The 24,791-nt window shown below is 42.9% G+C and overlaps 1 long non-coding RNA gene across 3 annotated transcripts in view; it reads left to right on the plus strand.

The window, feature by feature from the left end:
* LOC137047824 (uncharacterized) overlaps nucleotides 1-22,071 on the plus strand; it is a 201,311-nt gene extending 179,240 nt beyond the window's left edge. For all 3 annotated transcript variants that reach the window (XR_010899257.1, XR_010899260.1, XR_010899258.1), the window contains one exon: nucleotides 21,542-22,071. This is a non-coding gene — a long non-coding RNA (uncharacterized lncRNA). The remainder of the gene's footprint in view (nucleotides 1-21,541) is intronic.
* Nucleotides 22,072-24,791: the final 2,720 nt, after the last annotated feature.

A 24,791-nucleotide genomic window follows, 5' to 3' on the forward strand; every position in this document is an offset into this window, starting at 1 on the left:
CTTTTCCAGGCGGCTCATTCTAACCCAATGGCGGGCCACCTGGGACAGGCGGCCACGCTGAATCGTTTAATGACCCGATTTTTTTGGCCAGGCATTCATGACAATGTGCGCAGGTGGTGCGCGTCGTGTCCGGAATGTCAGTTGGTGAATCCACTGGCCGCCCCAAAAGCGCCATTGCGCCCCTTCCATTAATGCAGGTCCCCTTCGAGAGAATTGCGATGGACCTCATCGGGCCATTAGAGCGATCCGCACGCGGACATCGTTTTGCGCTAGTTATCGTGGACTACGCAACACGATATCCGGAAGCAGTGGCTCTCCGCAACATCTCGGCGAAGAGTGTTGCGGACGCACTGTTTCGTTTAATCTCCCGGGTGGGGATTCCGAAGGAAATCCTCACTGATCAAGGCACGGCGTTTATGTCACGCACGTTAAGCGAATTGTACGGATTATTGGGCATTAAATCCATTCGAACCAGCGTCTATCACCCACAAACAGACGGCTTGGTCGAACGATTTAATCGCACTCTTAAATCCATGATCCGTAAATTCGTACAGGAAGACGCCAAAAATTGGGATCGGTGGTTAGAACCCCTCTTATTTGCTGTGCGCGAGGTCCCGCAAGCCTCCACGGGGTTTTCCCCCTTCGAGCTTCTCTACGGTCAGCAGCCACGGGGGGTGCTGGACGTCCTACGAGAAACTTGGGAGGAGGGGCCTTCGTTGGCCAAAAACGAAATTCAGTACGTCATGGACTTGCGAACAAAACTCCACACATTGGGGCGGCTATCTAGGGAGAATTTGTTGCAAGCCCAGGACCGCCAGAGCCGGTCATATAACAGGGGTACTAAACTATGCAAATTCACACCGGGAGAGAAAGTGCTCGTTCTACTCCCAACGTCGAGCTCAAAATTAATGTCAAAGTGGCAGGGGCCGTTTGAGGTCGCACGACAGATAGGAGAGCTCGATTATGAAGTGATACGATCCGATAGGAACGGGGCACGTCAAATATACCACCTCAACCTGCTAAAAAAATGGAATGAGGTGGAATCGGTGTTGTTGGCAACGGTGATCGGGGGAGAGGATGATCTCGGGCCAGAGGCGAGCATTAAAGCGCAATCAGTCGCGTTGGCCCCTGGGGGAGATCACCTCTCACCGTTACAACTCACTGATTTATCGAAATTGCAGGCGGAGTTCGCTGACGTGTTCTCGCCCCTACCGGGACGTACCGACTTGATTCAGCACCATATCGAGACCGAGCCGGGCGTGGTAGTTCGCAGCCGGCCGTATCGCTTGCCTGAACACAAGAAAAAAGTAGTTCAGGAAGAATTAGGCGCAATGCTCGACATGGGAGTAATCGAGGAGTCCAACAGTGACTGGGCGAGCCCGATAGTTTTGGTTCCCAAAGCAGACGGCTCGGTCAGGTTCTGTGTGGACTACCGCAAGGTGAACGCTGTGTCGAAATTCGACGCGTATCCAATGCCGCGGGTTGACGAGTTGCTTGATCGGTTAGGCACGGCTCGATTTTATTCGACACTGGACTTAACAAAGGGCTATTGGCAGATCCCCTTGTCTCCATTGTCCAAAGAAAAAACAGCTTTCACCACGCCGTTTGGATTACACCAATTTGTCACGCTTCCTTTCGGCTTGTTCGGGGCGCCCGCAACCTTCCAGCGACTCATGGATAGGATTTTGCGTCCCCATGCTGCATATGCTGCTGCGTACCTGGATGACATAGTGATTTATAGTCACGATTGGCAGCGGCATATGCAGCATGTGAGGGCGGTCCTGAGGTCGCTGAGGGGAGCGGGGCTCACGGCCAATCCGAAGAAGTGTGCGATTGGGCGGGTGGAAGTAAGGTATCTGGGCTTCCACTTGGGTCATGGGCAGGTGCGTCCCCAAATTGATAAGACTGCCGCAATTGCAACCTGTCCGAGGCCCAAGACCAAAAAGGAGGTAAGACTTGGGGCTGGCGGGATATTATAGACGGTTTATACCAAATTATTCGGACCTCACCAGCCCTTTGACTGATCTTACTAGAAAGGGGCTACCAGATACGGTCCAGTGGACGGAGCCGTGTCAACAGGCTTTTACCCAAGTGAAGGCTGCTCTATGTGGCGGGCCGCTTTTACACTCCCCTGACTTTTCTCTCCCTTTCTTGTTGCAGACTGACGCGTCGGACAGGGGGCTGGGCGCAGTCCTGGCCCAGGAGGTGGAGGGGGGAGAGCGGCCGGTGCTGTACATTAGCCGTAAGCTCTCCAAGAGGGAAGCTAAGTACAGCACCATAGAGAAGGAGTGTTTGGCCATCAGATGGGCCGTTCTCACTCTCCGCTATTACCTCCTGGGGCGGGAGTTCACTCTCTGTTCGGACCACGCTCCTCTCCAATGGCTCCACCGCATGAAGGATACCAACGCGCGGATCACCCGTTGGTATCTGGCTCTTCAGCCGTTTAAGTTCAAGGTGGTCCACAGGCCGGGTGCTCAGATGGCTGTGGCCGATTTCCTCTCCAGAAATGGGGGGGGGGGGGGGGGGCTGCAGGCCGGACGGCTCCCCGGCCTGAGTCGGGCGGTGGGGGTATGTGGCAAGGGGGGCGTGGTTCAGCGAGGTCTGCAGCGGGAGAGAGGGCCGCGGGACGAGCGGTAAGTGAGTGGGTTGGACGCAGATTAATAACACCTGTCTCTTGTTCCAGTAATGAGCGCGGAGACGGGATAAAACACCAGTGGAACCAGAGACCAGGGAGAGAGAGAGTCAGGACGGTTGTTGCCAAACCCATACAGAGACTAAGATTGCCGGAAGCCGGAAGTGCCGACCCGGAAGTGATCGCTATTGTTTTGAGTCTGAGAGAAGCCACACTATTGAGTGTGTTTGACTATTGAGTTACAAAATAAAAGAGCAACAACCGTCTAGCCGACCCCCGTGTCCTCTTCCTTCCTCACATTCACGAACTTTGCTACAGTCCATTATAAACAGAGAAGTTTAATCGAAAGCAAATAATGTCTGATTATTTAATAATCGAAAGCAGAGATATATGGAGATATGTCTGCAGCCGACACTGATTTAGAAAACACTTGTTTATTGAGTTTACCTCTTTATTTTTTTACATTTACTATATTTAATTAGGAATTATATATATTTACATTAAATTAGTTGAGTTAACAATTAGTTAAAAAAATAATTTAAAAAAAGATTAAATTAAGATGCTAACTATATATTTATATATAGCATTGCTTGTTCCACCACAAAGGACTTTTTGAGGTGACAATCCATTAAACGTGAGCTTTACTGTATCTTGAAGATTGTTGTTGTCTGTTATAAAGATGAATAAAAAATGCACATAATGCTGTTAAACACAAACAACTGTTCTCTCAGATGTTCTGCATTTGTCAACTTTTTGAATTTTCTATAATTATATATCTAGGTAATGAATATATATATATAAAGGTATATACACATACACAAACACACACACACACACACACACACACACACACACACACACACACACACACACACATATATATATATATATATATATATATATATATATATATATATATATATATATATATATATATATATATATATATATAAATAAAGGCCTCATTGAATACTTTTGCAAACACACATTTATTATTAGTAAAATTATACTTATTCAATAATACAGCATGAAGACTAGACATGTCAAAGGTCACAGCTGTTTTTCAAAGAACTAGTTAATTTATCTTAAGCCTAAGCTTAAAAAATCAGAATAAGCAGTGATTTATCTCATTTTAGGAATATAAATAAAGGGAGTTTTTACACTGGCAGGTTAGTTCAGAACAGGGTACAGTTCGTATGAAACATTGGTAATGTGAAAGCGGTCATGCGGACCTGGGAGCGCACCACAACCGGAGGAGGAATATAGTGCGGCCCCTTTAAAGGAGATGCGCGTCCCCCATTGAACTTCCGGTATTTTGTGTGTGTGTGTGCCGAACTGTGCCGCAATTCACACGTACAGCGTGAGAAACACAGACTTGGAGCGCTTTTGTTCAGAAAAGTAAACTGCGTATTCGGTTTAGCCGATTGTAATGTATTTAGTTGAATAAAACATGTAATGTAAGCGTTGATGGTGTTAATGATTTACCTCAGATATGAGCGAGAGTGAGCTTCAGTGCATCGCGCTGACTGCAGAGATATGCTCGGTGTTAAAATCAGGAGGCCGCGAATAATTGGTCAAAGTCGCAGAAAAGTTGCGGTGATTGGTCAAAATTGCGAGTCGCACTGAATTCACTGGGATTTGCTGAAGTTGCATTAATACTTGCGATCTCAACATCGCGAAATCATGGAGGGACTGATGAACGACTGGTGCAACCCTACCAAGATCAATATCCCGGAAGTTTAACTGAACCCACCCCCTTACATTTTTCACTCTTTGTTATATTGCTTATATTTAGCCATTTGCTAAAATCATTTAAGTTCATTTTTTTCTCATTAATGTACACACAGCACCCCATATTGACAGAAAAACACAGACTTGTAGACATTTTTGCAGATTTATTAAAAAGAAAACCTGAAATATCACGCAGTACTATGTACTCAGACCCTGTGCTGTGACACTCATATGTAACTCAGGTGCTGTCCATTTCTTCGGATCATCGTTGAGATGGTTCTTCACTTTCATTTGAGTCCAGCTAAGTTTGATTATACTGATTGGACTTGATTAGGAAAGCCACACACCTGTCTAAATAAGACCTTTTCAGCTCACAGTGCATGTCAGAGCAAATGAGAATCATGAAGTCAAAGGAACTGCCTGAAGAGCTCAGAGACAGAATTGTGGCAAGGCACATATCTGGCCAAGGTTTACAAAAAAAATCTGCTGCACTTAAGGTTCCTAAGAGCACAGTGGCCTCAACAATCCCTAAATGGAACACGTTTGGGACAACCAGAACCTTCCTAGAGCTGACCTTCTGGCCAAACTGAGCTATCAGGGGGAAAGAGCCTTGGTGAGAGAGGTAAAAAAGAACCCAAAGATCACTGTGGATGAGCTCCAGAGATGCAGTCGGAGATGGGAGAAAGTTGTATAAAAAAGTCAACCCTTCAAAATATCTTTTTGAGAATTTCTTACATTTCTTAAATGTGTACATTTGTACATTTTCTTTACATTTTTGATATTCAAGATCCGTCCACATCCAATTAGGTCTGAACAAAGATATGGTGGCTCTGTCTGAATTTGCCCCCATACCCTCATTCACTATTCCCTACATTGGTTCACTAATATAGTTCACTTAAGGGAGTGAATGAAAATGAGTGAGTGAACTCATTCTAAGTTTGCGTCACACCACACTACGTGCGTCGGAAGGGCTGCCGCTTTTAAATAGTTTGTGCTGGCTGTTTAATAATCATTTGAAACTTAGCAAACAGGCAGCTCCAGTAGTAAGATGAAAAGATTCTGTCATGTAAATTATGTATACACCTCAGTTAAACAATTTTATAATCAATAAAAAGGAATTTACCTGTATGATATTACGCTGTACCCACATTGGACACGCAGTTTGGAAAATGGATGGATGCATGATTCAGCTCTGAGAGCCGCCTTATGGTCAGACACAGGATTTAATTTATGCAAATCTCACAGTGCATTATGGGTATAATCTATCCGTTGCGTGTACATTAACATTCGTTATTGGGATTTAGTGATTGCACTCATCAACCTCCACTATAGTGCCCTATTTAAGGGAGCTACAAAGCAACCACCCCAAAAACCTTAGCAACTACAAAACAACACCCTGGCAACCACGACTTAAAATCCTGCTTTTTCTCTTTAGATCAATGTGGCGAGGTGGACGAGAGTCATGCTAGTTTTGTTTGAGTTATGATGATGGGTGTAATGCATCAGGAACATCAGGTTTAAATATATTTGCTTACGCCTGTGATTTGAAATATAATATCATGGTATGCAGTGTTCTGATTTTCTAGTACATCCATCTTGCCTCGGCAGCGTGTGTTTGTTTAAACTCACTCATAGCGTGTTGCAATGTCGGCACAGTCAAAAAGCGCACAATGCAGCACAACATTTCTCTTTATGAATCAGTTTTATAGTCCATCTATAAAAGTGTGAGATCTACAGGATTTGCACCTGCAAGTTTATAGCAAAACACATAAATCTCTTGTTACCTCTAGCTGTCAGAGAGCACATCTCTCTATAGGAGCTCCACAGCTGGAGTCAGTCAGCTAGAGCAAAGGTGCAAAAGAAAGAGAGAAAGACTCAGAAGTCAGAGCCAGGCAGCGGAGTTGGCGCTTTACTTCCTGTCCATTTTAAATCTACTCTGTTATTTGTAAGCCTTGTTCTAGTTGAATAAAACATGCCATTAAATAATGCAAATGTCAGTGGACAATGCTGAAAACTCTTGAGAAAGGTCAGCCGATGCACAGGTTGCAGCACGATCAGATATTCAGTTCTGATAAGAGGGACCTGTGTACAGCGCATCAAATCCCTGTGATCCATATTTCATTTTGTTTGCAGTCCAACAACAGTGGAATAATTATTGCGGGCTGAGTGGCGTGAAATATTTAGTTCTGATTTTAACGAAAGCTCATGAGGAGAATGTGACCCAGTCCTTTATAGGAGTGAAGCTGGATTTTGATCTTCTGTATGTTTTTATTACTGTGCTTTACATGGCTTTAGGGCCAATGTTTTAGTGATGAGGAGCGTGTGGTTGACTTTGACGAACAAGAGAGAGGGAGGGAAGTGTGCGGACTCTTGTTCCTGGAGTTCTGTCGAGGCCTTGCTATGCCCTCATTAGAGTCTGGTTCTACACACGCTACACCATCATTGTGTGCTGTGTGTTTGGGGTCTGGCCAGTGGCAATGGAACATTCTGAGGAAAACAACATCTGTAAGAATGCTTCCATGACAAGAAGGTCCAGCAACAAGTGCACATAGTAGGGAAACTCTTCAAAGCTCTTCAGTGCTCCTGTGCAGAACCGAAGTCTTATTGTCAAGCACCCTTTTTCACTGTAAAGGGTTTTTTAAGTGAATACAAGATAATTGGGCGATTCAAAATGTTCTTAAAAGTTATAATGAAGCAGAAGTCGCAACAGATATTTTCTTTCATATTGTGATGTGCATCCGAGTGTAATGGATTATCGGAAATCTGATTCTCTCAATTGGTCATTGATTGGATTTTGAGATGTGGGCATTACACTCAAAAACGGTGGGAGATCTGAATGCAAGTCTATTGTAAGAAAGGGATGGAGTTTAAGCAGACTAGATTATTGGAGAAGTCCAGTCTGTCGCTAATGAGTCTGACATCTAAACAAAAAAAATCAAAACATTTTCTTTTCTTTCTTTTTCTTTTTTTCCTTCTTTTTTTTTAAATAAATAATTAAAACTTATGCATGGACGCATCATTCACAATAAGATCAATTACATAAAAATGCATAAGTCTGAAGTCAATATTATGCAAAATATTTTTAACTCTTGTCCCACTAGTGCCAGAAATTTCCATCATTTGTGAGACAACGGTTTCCGGCGTTGTCGGAATTTTCTGGCTTTCTGTATTTTCACTGTTATATGGTAGGGGATGCTGTGACACTTCTGAAAGAGTTCTGAATCTCCTGATCAAAACACATGAAAAAAGAAGCAGAAACAAGCAGTATCAAATGCAATCATATGCATATGTAAAATAACGCAATCACCAACATTAAACAGCATATAAATCAAAACTGCCTAATGTTACTGAATGAAATGTCAACCCAGGATGAGCTATAGGACTGTGCAAGCTTTGGGGATGTTGATGGACTTGATCTACTCCATCTAGATTGCATCATTTTATTTTTATTTTATATCTTCTTTTGTTGTCTACTGAAGAAATTCATTAAAAAGTTGGTAAAAGGCAGAGATCTCTGATGGGCTCATTTCCAGACTCTCTTTCCTCCTCTCTTGAGCTTCCACAGAGACATCTCTTGTTTTTTTGTTTTTTTCTCATGATAACTATTTCAATGATATCTGTCTGGCGTAGGGACAGTTGGCATTCTAGCACCTTACAGCACATTTACAAACCCTTTTGGGATATAGTTGGTTATAAATAATAATTTATATATAAAACCTTTTGTAGAGTGTATGTGCAGCCTGATCAGAGCAAGATAATGGTCTTTTTTTTTTTTTTTAAATGGTAATGTAGCGACTGAGTTCACAATGAATTATTCAAGATCTTGATCATAATAATGTCGAACATTTGTCTTCGGTCCAATAAATGTGCATTAGGAAGTTTCCATGGACATGAACATTGTGTGTGGAATGTCTATGTTCATTTGAGTGAATGCTAAATCATAATCATGAGTTCCCAAGCATTTCTTAGTATCTTCCGATCAGCCTGAGTTCTGTATTAGTGCAGGAGGTAGGATTTTTTTCTCTCATATTCTTAGAAAAGATATGTATCTTCACAAAGATTCCTCACAGTTTAATAGAGTCGTCTCAATTACTTGATCAATTTAATTACAGATGATGCCCAAGGATAACTATAGATCTCTCTTTATGTTAACCGCCCTTTGCACACTGCTCCCTTTTCCATCTATTAAAAACTCTGTGTGCACCTTGTGCATTAATAAAAAAAGACACTGATTCTCCATTAAATTCAGATTTATTTGGAATTCCGCGAAATGGCTAGCATTTACATTTCTCTCTCCGTATGTCCTCCTGGCACAGTGTCTGGGAGCCGAGCCACTAAAGAAGGTGCGATCTGTGCCCATAAATCCCCTGCCACCTGATAAATGCCTGTTTCATTTACATTGCTTGGGCTGAAACAACACAGTCTAATGTATATTTAGCCTCAGTGAAACCACTTCCTGAAAGCTCTGGAAGAGAGCAGTCTGCCTCAGCTAATTACTGCAAGAATGTCAGATGTGAGATGAGGACACGTTTCAGGAAAAGCCGGTTCATATGATGCAGACCTGTTGGTTGGATGACTACCTCAGTGTCCTACAACATAGCTGTGTGTTAATTTAAAGGGTTAGTTCACCCAAAAAAATGAAAAATCTGTCATTAATTCCTCACCCTCATGTCGTTCGACACCCCTAAGACCTCCATTCATCTTCGGAAAACACAAATGAAGATATTTTTGTTGAAATCCGATGGCTCAGACAGGCCTTCATTGACACCAATGTCATTTCCTCTCTTAAGACCCATAAAAGCCACTAAAGATGTCGTTGCAAAGCCCATCTCACTAAATTTGCTCTACAATAATTTTATGAAGCGACAAGAATAGTTTTTTAGCGCAAAAAATAAATAAATAATGACTTGTATAGTGATGGGCCAATTTCAAAACAAAGATTCGAACTGTTATGAATCAAAGTCACGTGATATCAGCAGTATGGTAGTTTGACACGTGTTCCGAATCATGATTCGATATGCTGATTCATAACCGTTCTAACGATTGTTTTGAAATCGGCCCATCACTATATAAGTCGTTATTTAGTTTTTTTTGGACACAAAACTTTTTTTGTCACTTCATACAATTATTGTAGAGCCACTGTAGTGAGATGGGCTTTGTAACGACGTCTTTAGTGCCTTTTATGGGTCTTGAGAGAGGAAATTACATTGGTGTCAATGAAGGCCTTTCTGAGCCTTCGGATTTCAACAAAAATATCTTCATTTGTGTTCCGAAGATGAATAAAGATCTTACGGGTGTCGAAAGACATGAGGGTAAGTAATTAATGACAGAATTTTCATTTTTGGGTGAACTAACCCTTTAATACATACATTCCAAACACGTTCCAAAAAACACAGTTTATTATAGATAGATAACTTTCTCCATGTTGCAACACAGCAAGGTATTTATTTGTGTGTCCTTTTTCAAAGTTATTGCCTCAGATAATATTTGCAAAAAGGTGATGTCAGTGGGCCATCTGCCAAATGTTTCAAATTACTTATAGTGAGAAGAAATGTATGAGAATATAAACCACAAGGTTAAAAGGTCATGCCTGTAAAGCTCTATATGTTGATTTATATAGATTTTAGAAAACATTAAGAAGGTTGCATTTGTTTGGTCTGGAGCGAGGCCACTAATAAATGATCTGTGTCCCTTCTTTGCACTGAGTTATGGTGTGATTATAGCATTCATCCGTGTGGGTCACATTTTTAATGCTTTCCCTTCACGTCGCACATAGTACGCTGCGACATTATGCTTAACCGGGAAACACTTTCCTCCAGAACACTTTGAATCAAGAGAGCATATTTAATTTTGAAGCGCCACCTTATGCCATGTCTTAAACAGTCATAGATGAATGAGCCAAGAATGAATATTGTCATAATAACCCAGTGATATACCGAGCCATTTACCATGGCTATCATGCTACAACGTGGGGAGAATGGAGGCCACTGCCCCAGCTGGTGTTTAGAGGAGAGGACATGAGCAGCATTTGAAAACACCTGTGGGTTTAGCAAAAGAGATAACACAAGAACTACTATCTGTCAAAACAAGAGCCAGAAAAGCTCTCTCACACTTTTTAAGAACTTTCTTGAACTCCCAGTCCTGTCAGCAGCTGTCAATCGGTCTAAGAGACACAACAGCCTCAGGAAAATATTGGTTCACATACATACTAGCGAAGATAGACTTTTGACTTGTGGCATAAACATCGGCCCTCATTTTAGTGTATTCTGGTCAAAAACCACCTACTTAGACAAGAAGAGACCATCTGACTGACATGTAAAGTGACCATCTACAGTTTGTTTTTAAATTATTGAGTAGAATATCCTGTCTATCTCTTGTCTGGCTATCACCATACCAAACTCAATTTAAAATTGAACATTGGTCTCAGGAGTTTGCTCTGTATTTTCTACTGCACACGAGGCGTGATCAACTGGCATTATTCAAATGACTCTGTATGTAATTGGATAGTCCTTCAACCAATTAGACCACAAGAGGCGTGATTAACATGCAACGACCCATCGCTTCTCTATCTGTCATTGCGTTAAACCAGCCAATAGCGTGCCAGGTGGCTAAGCCAGTCTGTGATTGGTTCCCGCAAAAGTGTAACAGAAGCAGTAGAAATGAATGTACAGGTTTTCAGACCAGAGTTGCCCGGCGAAATAAAATTGCCGGCAGATCAGGCTGGGTTTACCCAGTCTAGTCTATTCCAATACAATGAACTCTTTCCTCGCCATTGACGGAATTTTCCATCATTTATGACACCACGCTTCTCCAACATAGAGGGATTTTTTTCTGACAATCCATGTTTTCACTGTTATTTCACAGGAGGCGCTATTACGCAGAAATTATAATGCCTCTCGCAGTACAAAAAATGTGCACTACATCGAATGCCATAGCTGAGCCAGCAGTTACGCTTTTTCCGTAAATTGAATACGGAAGGCGGTCTGCCGGAAGCTAGATATTTTACTTTATAACGTGTTAAATATATATATTATAATTAGTTTTTGTTTTTTTGGGATGCCATTCACTGTCATTATAAAGCTTGGATTAGCCAGGACATTATTTATATAGCTCAGATTGTATCAGATTTCTATCAGATTTTATGTCCATGATAAATCACCACAGATAACTTGCAGGTTCTGCTCTACAATCAAAGCACAGATGAGAAACGCTCATTGTGCAGCTCTTTCTTTATTGAGCATCTATAGCTTGTCTCTATTATAAACGGCAGCCCCATTTGTCATTCCGGCAGGCCACTGGTCCTCTAACTCAGATACTTCCTGACTTATGTCAGAGGAATAGCTGATTTAATGACTTCCGATATAAGAGGGGTTGGCATTCGGCTCTCAGCATTGTAATGCTCTAAAGCTAATGTGCGACCTGCTTATTTACGGTGTTGGATGCCCCAAGATGCAGCCCAGATGCTCTCTTTCTGTTTTCATGGTATTGATTTTTTTTCCCCCAGTATCCATCATATCAATCCTTTCACTCCGCAAAGAGACTACAGACCCTGAGACATGGTGCCCTAAGTGGGGACGCTGAGACCTGTACCCATGACCATTTGGATGCTTGATTCATGGCTTCTGGTGGTCATGATGGATGGATTAGACATCACGGGTAATTCAGTTAGCATCTTCTGGTCTGTATGTAAGTGGGGGGGGGGGGGGGGGACGTGTGGCAAGGTAGATTCCCAGTGTCCATTTGTGTCAGGTTGTGATTTCATGTGCTGCACTGACAGCCTTTGACCTCTGCTCCGTAACTTTGTGCTTGGCTTGTTTTTATATCAGCTCTCTGTCGAGGTCTTTATGTGGTGTTTGGCAGTAAAGCCCTAATGTTTTTTTTCTTTCTTCTTTTAAAAAAGGACATCAGGCTGCTTTATGGTCACGGAAAGTCACTGCAGTCCTCCCCAATCCTTTTAAAAATGATTTATCTGAGATTGATTCATGGAGGATGTGAACAGTATGAGCCTTTAAAGTGTTCAAGGAGAAGATGGTAGCAGAAATCTGTTTGCTAGCTTTTGAGTCCGATAAGATTGTAATATTTTTTTTGCTCAATGACATTATTATTTTTATTTATTATTTATTTAATAATTATTGTCTAATAATTTTTTTTTTTTTTAAAACTTTAATAAAACCATAGATATAATGACTTGAATGCACATTTTTGTATTGGATCAAGATGTTAAGATTAAAAATGCCATGGGTTGTAAAAAAATGGGTTACAACTGATATATTATTTTTTTTAAAGAAAACCTGTTTGACAAAATTTGCAAAGCAGTTTTTTTCAAATGTTACAAATTTACAAAAAATTACAAAACGCACATTTTTTATAGTTTTATAAAGCATAAAGAAACAAAATTCTAGGTCTAATTCTAGTTGGGAAATAATAATTTTGGGACTATTTGCAAATAATATTTGCATTAATTTGCGTCAAATATATTGTTAGTCTAAAGATTCTACCCGGGAATAAATGCGTAGATCCGCTGATAACATTAGAATTTCTTAGTGGTATAATTTTTGTAAACCGTGGCAAAGGTTCCATGTTCTAATCTGCCCTCATATAGGTACTTTTGTCACGTTACAGACAAAGGAAATGGTGCGAGGACTCAAGTGCAGAAAAGGATATATATTTATAACAAATAAAACATAAATACAAAACAAACACCCACGAGGGGGCAAAACGCATAATAGAACATAAACTAAAACTCAAAACATACCAACAGAAGTCACTGGGGGAACGGGAGACGCAGACATTACACAAGGATCCAACACAGACTGACAAACACAAGGAGATTATAAAGGGAACAAACAAGGCAGATAATGAGGGAGAACAGGTGGGGCAAATTAACCAATAATCAGATAACAAGGGGGAGGGAACTGACAGGGACACGAGCACATGCTCAACATAACAAAACCCACAAGTGCACACACGACAGGACAGGCATGTGACATTACCCCCTCCTTAAGGAGCGGCTACCAGACGCTCCACTAGGGACGGGAGGGACAGACCCGGGCGGGACGGGAGGGACAGACCAGGGAGGGACGGGAGGGACAGACCAGGGAGGGACGGGAGGGACAGACCAGGGAGGGACGGGAGGGACAGACCAGGGAGGCACGGGAGGGACAGACCAGGGGGGCACGGGAGGGACAGACCAGGGGGGCACGGGAGGGACAGACCAGGGGGGCACGGGAGGGACAGACCAGGGGGGCACGGGAGGGACAGACCAGGGGGGCACGGGAGGGACAGACAAAGAAGGTACAGACAAGGGAGGGGTAAACAAGGGAGGAACGAGGAAAACAAAAAGTTCAGGAGGCCATGGTGGCCCACAAAGTTCGAATGGCCAGGGCGGCCCACCGAGTTCGGGAGGCCCACCAAGTTCAAGCGGCCGGGGCGGCCCATAGAGTTCAGGCAGCCAGGGCAGTGCGGGTAGAGCAGGACGCCAGGGAGGCGCGGTGAGAGCAGGGTGCCAGAGAGGCGCGGTGAGTGCAGGGGGCGCCAGGGAGGCGCGGTGAGAGCAGGACGCTTTAGTGGCGCGGTGAGAGCAGGACGCCTCAGCGGCGCACGGAGAGCAGGACGCCTCAGCGGCGCACGGAGAGCAGGACGCCTCAGCGGCGCACGGAGAGCAGGACGCCTCAGCGGCGCACGGAGAGCAGGACGCCTCAGCGGCGCACGGAGAGCAGGACGCCTCAGCGGCGCACGGAGAGCAGGACGCCTCAGCGGCGCACGGAGAGCAGGACGCCTCAGCGGCGCAGGGAGAGCAGGACGCCTCAGCGGCGCAGGGAGAGCAGGACGCCTCAGCGGCGCAGGGAGAGCAGGGCGCCTCAGGGGCGCAGGGAGAGCAGGGCGCCTCAGCGGCGCAGGGAGAGCAGGGCGCCTCAGCGGCGCAGGGAGAGCAGGGCGCCTCAGCGGCGCAGGCAGGGCATTGGGGAAACTTCTCCAGTCCAGCAGTATCCACCGGCACTGGGACCACCGGAATACGATCTGCTGGCATTGGGACCACCGGAACATGATCTGCCGGAACTGGGACCACCGGAACATGATCCGCCGGCACAGGGACCACCGGAACATGATCCGCCGGCACAGGGACCACCGGAACACGATCCACCGGCACAGGGACCACCGGAACACGATCCGCCGGAACTGAGACCACCGGCACACGATCCACCGGAACTGGGACCACCGGAACTGCCTCCGGGGCTTCGGATAAAGCCCTGTGCTCCTTCCACGCATGCAGGACTGCCACCACAAAGCATCCCATCACAGCCCTCCAGGCCGTTTCCGGACTCGGGACCACCGGAACGGAGTCCACCGGCACAGGGACCACCGGAACACGATCCACCGGCACAGGGACCACCGGAACACGATCCACCGGCACAGGGACCACCGGAACACGATCCACCGGCACAGGGACCACCGGAACACGATCCACCGGCACAGGGACCACCGGAACACGATCCACCGGCACAGGGACCACCGGAACACGATCCACCGGTACAGGGACCACCGGAGCACGATCCACCGGCACAGGGACCACCGGAGCACGATCCACCGGCACAGGGACTACCGGAGCACGATCCACCGGCACAGGGACTACCGGAGCACGATCCACCGGCACAGGGACCACCGGAGCACGATCCACCGGCACAGGGACCACCGGAGCACGATCCACCGGCACAGGGACCACCGGAACATAATCCACCTGAACTGGGACCACTGGAACAGGCACGGAGGGAGCCTTCCTTCTCCTCCTCCGTTTCAAGACCACCAGAACTGGGTCCATCGGCATTGGGACCACCGGAACACGATCCACCGGCACCGGGACCACCGGCACAGGGTCCACCGGAAGTGGATCCATAGGTACCACCGGACTCCGGAGAGGGGCCCTCCTCCGCTGTCCAATGAAATAATCCACAGTCACCTCGAATGTTGCCCCCTCCAGTGCCCTCATTACAGTCCAATCGAATGGTTTGTCGAGGGCATAATTGAAGAGCTCCTTAAGAGTTTCATCTCTGTATCCCAGTCCCTCTGCAGCCCTCTTAAACTCCTGTGCAAATTCCCTCAGATCAGTTCCTTGTTGCCGCATAGCTCTAAGGGAGCTAAACTGGACTATACGCTCCCAGAGGGGACAGGAGATAGCAGAGGGAGGGGATTGCGGTGACCTCTTTCTCCGCTGAGTCCTCATATTGGTTGGATCCTTCTGTCACGTTACAGACAAAGGAAATGGTGCGAGGACTCAAGTGCAGAAAAGGATATATATTTATAACAAATAAAACATAAATACAAAACAAACACCCACGAGGGGGCAAAACGCATAATAGAACATAAACTAAAACTCAAAACATACCAACAGAAGTCACTGGGGGAACGGGAGACGCAGACATTACACAAGGATCCAACACAGACTGACAAACACAAGGAGATTATAAAGGGAACAAACAAGGCAGATAATGAGGGAGAACAGGTGGGGCAAATTAACCAATAATCAGATAACAAGGGGGAGGGAACTGACAGGGACACGAGCACATGCTCAACATAACAAAACCCACAAGTGCACACACGACAGGACAGGCATGTGACAACTTTCTTCATTAAAATCAAAGACGTTCAATGATTGAATATTAAAAGCAGGGACACATATGTGTGCATTTTGTTTTGTGATTTCACCCGAAAGAATAGAGTCTCCGCGATGACATTAAGCAATATATTGACGCGCTTGTCCATGTGAAGACTGGCCAAAAGAGAAAGTAAACCCCACCTAAGGACATTATGTGATCTATATGACCCTTATGATCTCATCATTTTGGCCATTTCAAATTATTGGGGAGGTGGGGGCGGGGGTGTCCCTGTCCGTGGCTATGGTGGTTAAGTCTCTGACTCACATGATATAAAGACAATGTAAATTATTTGTACTTGCTTTTGCCACATGACATTATCAGTCATTCAAACTTTTCCACACTTTTCAAAATCGTATGAACCCAACATGAATACATTTCTATGAAACTGGCACATGTGTTTTAAATTAGACTTTTTGAAGGTTTTTCTTCTTTATCTTAATACGAGTCAACAAACTTATATGACCCGTAGTTAGCTGTACTCAAAGTCTCATGGTTATGATTAAAATACTGAAAATATCGCTGCTTATAATAAAAGAGTTGTTGAAACTGACAAAAACATTTGTGTTTACAACAGCCATGCTGTGGACTCCAGTGACGAACTTACAACGTGATGATGAATACGATGAAAAAGGCAATCACAATCGCCCACTGTCCCACTGCGGAGACCTCATGATCTGCATTTGTGTCCATGGCACCATGCTAATCTCTTCATTAAGTTTATGGCCGGTCAGCCAACATAACTCTTCACTGCGGCAAGCCTTTGTTGTACGAACTCTGTAGTATGTTTACCAGTTGCCCTTGTCCTGGGGCCACTGCCAGAGTGTGTAGGAGACAACAGAGGACAGTGTGTGCTTGTAAATAACACCATTCTCTCAGCATGCCTGCGTGACCATCTTACTATATGACCACCCCCACCACACCTCAAAACATTAGCAGAGGACCCCTCTATGCCCAAGGACTCGTAACCTCTGTGAACCGAGTGCACTGGGAGCTCCCTGTCTTCTCAAAGAGAGTCTGTTAGCTTCACTCAGCTTGTGTACTACCAGCACACAACTCGAGTTTTGTTTCTCGTGTAAATTTTGTTCTTTAGCTCTGTCCGTGAACAAGCCCCGGTTGTGTGTGGCGTATTCAAGAGAATGGCTTGATGACGGAAGAGAAAGAAAGAGCAGACTGTGATGCGCTCAGTCTTTGTGTTGACTTCTGCATTCATGGGCCCATGTGACTTTAACAGCACAGCCTTTGGTTTGGCACGGCACAACACCAGTGCATTGTAAATACTCAAATGAGTTTGGAAGACTAATCGCTGAGCTTATTTTCATTCTGGGCCGTCATGCAGAAGTATGTGGAAGGATGATGACTTGTTTTGAGCTGTAAGACTAGGGACGACATGCACGGGGCAGTCCTGACTCCTGGACCAGATAGGGTCCAGATAGATAGACAGACAGACAGACAGATAGATCTGTTATTGAACTGAATCAACATCAAAGGACAACTCCGGTGAAAAATGAACCTAGGTGTAATTTACATGCACACCAGTAAGCTGATAACTCAAAAAAATCAGCTTATTGAAATTATCAGTTTTCCTCGTTTACATCTGACAATGCAAGTAAACCGCATTTACATGACTTTATTAATAAACCAGGTTATTTCCTTGTAGTGACGTCAAAAATAATAATGTTTGTATATGACTGAGTTTTTCAAATGTTACGTCAGTTGTGATGTTAAATAAAGCGTGAACTGTGTCAGCGGGATATTTACAGCTCTTATCTCTCATGCAGTTAGAGATGCAGCGTTTTGACTGAACCTCTTCTAACTCTGCTGCATGAGGAGAATAACATCTTTTTGGGGGGTCTTAAAAGAGTCTGCGTTTGTGATATATGTCCTTATTTCATGCAAAACGCTAGCTCGCTCTGTCTGGATGCATTTAAATCTGCTCTAAGTTTGCGTTTTTATCACCTATCACACATGCGCACTTCAATAAGCCGACAGAAAGCAGGTTAATGCGTTTACATGCAGCGCAAAATTGAGGTAAGAGGCAAAAAGCTACCTGTCTTGACCGGTTTATGCTTGCGCCGTTCATGACCTTACTCCGATAAAAGAAAACGGGATAACACGTTTAATGCCGTTTTGATGCCAAACTCCCTTGTGGCAGAAGAACATCCGCCGTGTTTACAATTGTGACAGAACGCTTACCGGGATCAACTAAATGCTGGATTTTCAAAAGTATGTTAAGTTTGCGGCTCCATTATTGCGGTAAACTTACACAACTTTCTTGAATGAATAATTCATAAATGCATGGCGGTCTGTTATTGCAGGGACATCGACTTTACATTTTCATGCCCATAAACATGACGCGGAACAAAAATGAAATGTTATTGGTTGCGTTACATGTCAGTTAAACATCCTCTTAGGCGTTGCTTGGCCAATGAAAGCTGCGAAAAAGTCTATGTGAGACTATTACCCCCCTGACTGAGTCCCCAGTATAGATAGGTTTAGGATTAGGTGCGAGGGGTGGGGTTGAGATTAGGCAACCAGGTAGGGGGTATAGGGGGGTAGGCTGAGGTTAGGTAATGATTTAGCAGGGAGTTAAAATTCACCACAACACCAGTAATCCTGTTCTTTGTTTACACACTGCTTGATACTGGTAATTTACTGGAATTGTTACAACTTCTCATATACTGGGGAATTGCCAGTTTAAATGCAGTTTAAAACAGTGCTAAAACTAATGTGCCTGTATTTTTGAAAAGGTACACGTGATTTAATAAGTTATTTACAGTGATTTACTGGTCATTTACATCGAAAGACTGTATCTGTAAAAAGAGGCTATAGATTCTGATATGTTCTTGGTTATTACTGTGAAGTTGTTTTGAAACAATCTGTGTTGTATAAAGTTATTTGACCTGATTTGATTAGATCTCCATGAATGTGTAATCTTTATTATTCTTTAACTTGAATTTTTGATTAACATGCAGGGCCACCTGAGTTTAAAGCCGCACTTGGCTACTTTTGCTCTCGGGGTCCCCCTACAGTTGGGAAAAAATAATGTCCTCAACTACTGTCGTAAGATCTGTCATCCTACAACAGGGGATGCCATCGCGCGTGCATTTGTTGATATGACAACCCTGATAGCCCTGAACTAGTGATGCGCGGGTCGTCTCATAACCCGCGGACCCCGTATGTCTATTTAATGGTCGCGGGTGCGCGGCGGGTTGTAAAAATATATACAGTGGTGCGGTGCGGGCCAAATAACTTCATAAAAGCGGCCCGTGGGTCGGTGCAGCACTAACAGTTCCCCTGAACACTGCAGGAGGAGTTCGAGTTCTTCTGGCGGCGCGTGTGAAATGTCTTCATCCCAGGTAACGTTACAGTCAGTGGCATATGTTTCAGCAGGTCATATGAATATAATTTCATGGGTTTTATTTTTTTCAAACACCAAATAATCACGATGCTCACGTTTACAAGCCAGCGTCATTATAGTAGTCTATTGGTTAGCGTTTGACAGAATCTATATGATACTTCAGTTCAATGTTTGAGTGGTAGCTCACGTAACAAGCAGGACAGCATCGGTCGGGCACGCCTCCTCCTCCTTCAGCTCACGCCGACAAGCAAACGCTGGTCACATGTTGATCCTCGTCCTGCCTTTAATCACAGCACTCTTTCGTTTCCTCTTATTGCGTTCCTCCAACAAAACCTTTTCTTTCTTATGTGTCTGTGCTGCTTCGGACATGACTATATTATCTGACGAACAAAGTTGGGCTTGCACGTCCGAATTTAAGGAAGTGTGGGTGTTGGTGGAAGTGACGTATATGCCGTAAAGTAGTCGAATTTTGTAGTTCTTTTTGTTCTCGGGTTACTACCCGAAACCCAAAGTATAAAAGTACGATTAAAAACGATACAGACCCCATCAGGCTATGGCAGACGTGTCATTCAACCTATTGTAAGTCGATTTATCATCACAAGATTCTTAAAAAATATATTATGAAGGTTGAAAAGTTACCTAGTGCTGATTTAAATCCTGACTTTTTTAAGCTTTTACCTTAAAACAAGCAAAATTGCAACCGAGTGTAACGGTCAGTGAGCAGTATTTTCATTATATGGAAATGAGCAGCTTCCACATTTTCATAACTTCTTATTTTGTGTTCCTCGGGTAAAATGTTTGGAGCGACATGATGGTGAGTAGATACGGTTTCAGTTTAAACAAATGATCTCCGTGGCCAAACGTGACCAAATGCACAACTCTCATTTGTAAATGCAAATGTTAATGCAAGTGTTAGCATTTTAGATAAACACTTTTGCAACGTAGATACTTTTTGTTAATTTTTAAAATTGCTTTCAATACATTTAACAGTATGCATGATGCTTTTAAGGCTTTTTTATTATTATAATTTTTTTTCTATTTTTGAGAACTCATACACGTACTGGATGAACAAAGGAGTTTTAAGTATCTCAACTTGTAATACAATAAATAGTGATAAAATCAAAGAGCACAAAAGAGGTTCCGAGCCGTCTCGACTTGCCTGCAGCAAATATGCAGTAGCAGATTTGGGATCTGGCTTTGTTCTGCCGGCTTCTTTGTCTGGCTCGCTCTGCGTGTTATCTGAGGGCTAACGCTGCTTTAAAACAGAAGTCCTACTGGGCTCCAATTAAGACCAGGAGAAGAATTAATGAACAAGTCCTCCAAGTCAGCCTCAGCTCTCAACTGCTCTATTTATCAGACTGCTCAGGGGGACACATGGTCTCAATTCAAACCCACAATTTCTGTCTTCACTAAATTAAATATGTGTAATTTATGTTTTTATAAACATAGATGACCTTGCCACCAGCTATAGAAGTTCTAGTCATTTGAATCTTTCTCATTTTCACCCCTCCTCTCTTCATTGTATTGCATTTCATTTCCCAGCATGCCCATAAGCCATGTTTAGGTTTCTCTGCTGACTATAAAAATGAATGGTTGGAGGGCGATTAAGAGAAGTGGGATGTTCCATAGAAACACATGCTGGTCAAAGTATCTTTCAGTCAATAGGTGCTACAGACTTTGGTGTCTTTTTTCTCTCTCCCTGAACTGTAAACGCACAGCTTTTTTTTCCAGCTGTTTTCCAGTGTGACGTGAACCAATTTGTATAGACAGGTTCCTTTAGGGAAAACCTTGAAGATAGAGATAAAAATGAAAGTAAATTAAGATTTATGTGTGTGATGATACTCCATCATCTTCCTTTGAAAGTAAAACATTGATTTTAGATGCTCTATGTTTGCTTGAAATTAATATTGGGACTTGCATTTATCTTTTGAAATACCAAGATAAATCATTGCATGTTTCAGAAAATCACAATTATTATTATTATTATTATTATTATGAATATTCAGGTATTTTTTTTCTTATTGAAGCTAAAGATGCAAACACTAGCATTGGGTGTGCGTATTATCTTGCATATGCAGTGTTGCGGTCCGGATGCATTTATACCTGTCCTCCTGTGTGTGAGCAAACATTATTTAAAGTCACTAACTCACGCCCTTTACCTTTCAGGTTTCAGCATCCAGCCAAATTTTCCATCAATTTACATACGCATATTGTTGCGTAAACAGAAGCAAGCGGCCCAGAGCACTCCTCCCTGAGATGGCATAACCGAGAGACCCTGATGAAGACAGATCCTATCGTTAACTTTGCACTCACAGATGGCCCCATGGGGAACCGTGTAAATGCTACTAGCCTTTCCTCCTAATGTTGGTGTCTCTGTTATAGATTGTTTGCCATTTTAAAAAATATGCAACTGTGTCTTTTGCCATTTTTTACATCTTTACGTGAGGAGGGAGCACCACCACTATGCATGACTGCAAACCCTAAGAACATACTCAGTCATGTATGTTAATACTCACTACCTGAGACTTCTGCTTTTTGTAGAAGTGTATTAATGGTATAAATTAATGTATGTTTCGATCATATTCATGTCTTTCAGTTATAGTTGTGACTAAGCTTATTTGAGCTTTTTTACTTTTCAACACAATGAGCTAATGCTATCTCACAATGAATCTACCATCAAAAACAGCTGTGACAATGTTAATGAGCATTTGCATAATATATATTATATAAATATATTTATTTAAGTGTAAATGTGGCGGGTACAGCAGGTGCAACATTTTACAATAAAAAATAAATAAATAAATAAAGTGTTTTTTTAGTTGAGTGAATGATTCAATGGCTTGTTTGCAAAGACAATTGCTGAAAATTCTGAAACTCATGCTACTCGTATTATTGTAGCTATAACCTTCTATGGCAGGAATAGTAATGCAGTACAGAATGCAGCAAATCTCTTGTTTTGTTAATCAATGATCCATTGTTTTTAAACTAGTTGTGTGAATGATTCTGTGACTAATTCTTTAAAGGGGTCATGAATTAAGAAATCAACAAAATCTTTTATCGACAGCTGGCTCAGCAAAAGAATGTGCGGCTGGCTCAGCAAACACAATGTGAGTTCACCTGACGTCAGAGTTCCGTGAAACTTACCTGAAGAAAACTAATGCCTAATTCTGTAGCCCCGCTTACCGACTGGTTCAGGACATGTTAGATAAATAACAGGCCTACATGGATCAAAAGCAAAAAATGCTTGAAAAATGCTATAAGTTTCTTTTGGATTCCAAAATGCACGGATGAAGTTTATTTTTAATGACGAACTAGCTTATGTGTGGAAGACATGGCATTTGTTTGCTTAATTTCACCGGATTCGTTTGTAAACAAGAGACTACATTAGCAGACGGGATGAGATTAAAAAAACAATGTTCTGGCTTCTGGATCTGACAGGAATGATGCAACACAATTATGTGAGTAGATTTTTATATATATATATCAACCCGATCACACATAAATGCGTATAAATAGTACGAGTGTGCAATGTCGTGGAATGTACACGCCAAAACTCATTTTGGCGTGCATATGATACGTTGTTTTTCGCGTGCATATGATACGCACTTTATGGCGTATATATGACACGCGCTTGGGTAGGTTTAGGGTGGTGGGGTGGGGGGTTCGTATGTATAACACGCCATAAAATGCGTCTCATATGCACGCGAAAAACAACGTGCCATAGACACGCCAAAATGAGTTTTGGCGTATACATTCCACGACATTGCACACTCGTACTATTTATACGCATTTTTGTGAGAATACCCTGATATATATATATATATATATATATATATATATATATATATATATATATATATATATATATATATATATATATATATATATATATATATATATGTGTGTGTGTGTGTGTGTGTGTGTGTATGTATACATATGTGTGATAGGTTTGCATTGTTATGTTTGATATCTACTGATTATGTACGTGTCTTACTAAACATAATTTGCGCTGTCACCAGCTTTATATTTGATTTGGTTCTTTGTCCTGCGATTCGTGATCAGACTATATGGGACATCAAAACATGTATGGGCCAGGGCTCACGCTATCTTAAATAGTGAAATACGTGCGAGTGTGCATGTTATGCACGGCTCGCGGTTATATCCACCCATCGGGCCGGCCAAGTAATAATAAAAATAACATTCCAATTAATTGCGGGTGGATGAGAGATAAATCATTGTGTTTGTTTGATAAAGACATTTTGCGAGCCCTGTGACTGAATCATTATGGTTGCCGTTTCTCCACATTGGAAGTTTTCAAAACAATTCCTTGAAGCATCGAAAATACCTTTCGGTCCAAAAAAAAAAAAACGACTTTATTCAGCATTATCTTCTCTTCCGTGTTTGTTTTCAATACTTAAATTAAAATTAAAACGGTTCTGAATTAGCGTATTGATTCATGATTCGGATCGCCAATGTCAATTGATTCCATCAGTTTGGCAGTTTGATACGCGATCCGAATCATGAATCAATACGCTGATTCATAACCATTTGAATCTTTATTTGAGGATTAAAAACAAACACGGATGACATCAATTTCCTTTTTGGGTGAACTAACCCTTTAAGTGGCAAAGTATCCTACAGAAAGAGTCGCTGAAAATGCATTATTCCCATCAATGATGCATAGACTGACAGTTTGTCAGGAACACAAACACACACACACGCACATACACAAAGACAAAATCTTTCTACATAGGCACATTTAACCATTATATAATTGAATCTTAATGTTGTGATATGGTCAGCCCCACCAGTATCTTGTACACCAGTAACCCAAATCCTACCTAGTTATCTCGGAAACCACACCAATCACAGCTGTTTGTGTCAAGCTGTCAGACTTTCCAGCAGTTCAGGAGGAGAAGTGCAAGGAAGAAAGAAACTATCCCTCGCCTCTCATGAAAAGAAAACTAGTGTTTTGTTTGTTTGTTGTTTTGTGTTCAATCAATACAGCCGCTATTTCTTTACAAGGCTGTCAGCACTCCGTCAACAGCAGATACCTAATATTCTGATTTCATTACCTCCCCCTGTGCTGGGCCTCCAAAGATGGACTGCTCGATATTGTCAAACAAAGCTCACAATGCACCTCATTCATATTGGGACAGCGGTTCTTTAGCTCCTAAAAAGAAAAAGAAAATCTGGGTGCCCGTTTTATAAGCCCTGAGTCGCGGAGGGAGAAATATGAGGTAATGCCGAGCGAAAAAAAGCAGCTGATAAAGAGCTTCTCTCTCCTCCTCTGCGCTCTGTCTTTTTCACCCTCACCCTCTGTCTTTCTTTCGCTCCCCTCTATCTCCAGGGCACAGACACAGGTATAAAAGAATCACAAATTGTTTTTGGCCCGGGCCCAAGTAAGCCAATCACT

Source organism: Pseudorasbora parva, chromosome 19, assembly GCF_024679245.1.
Source record: "Pseudorasbora parva isolate DD20220531a chromosome 19, ASM2467924v1, whole genome shotgun sequence".
In the NCBI taxonomy this organism is placed as follows: Eukaryota; Metazoa; Chordata; class Actinopteri; order Cypriniformes; family Gobionidae; genus Pseudorasbora; species Pseudorasbora parva.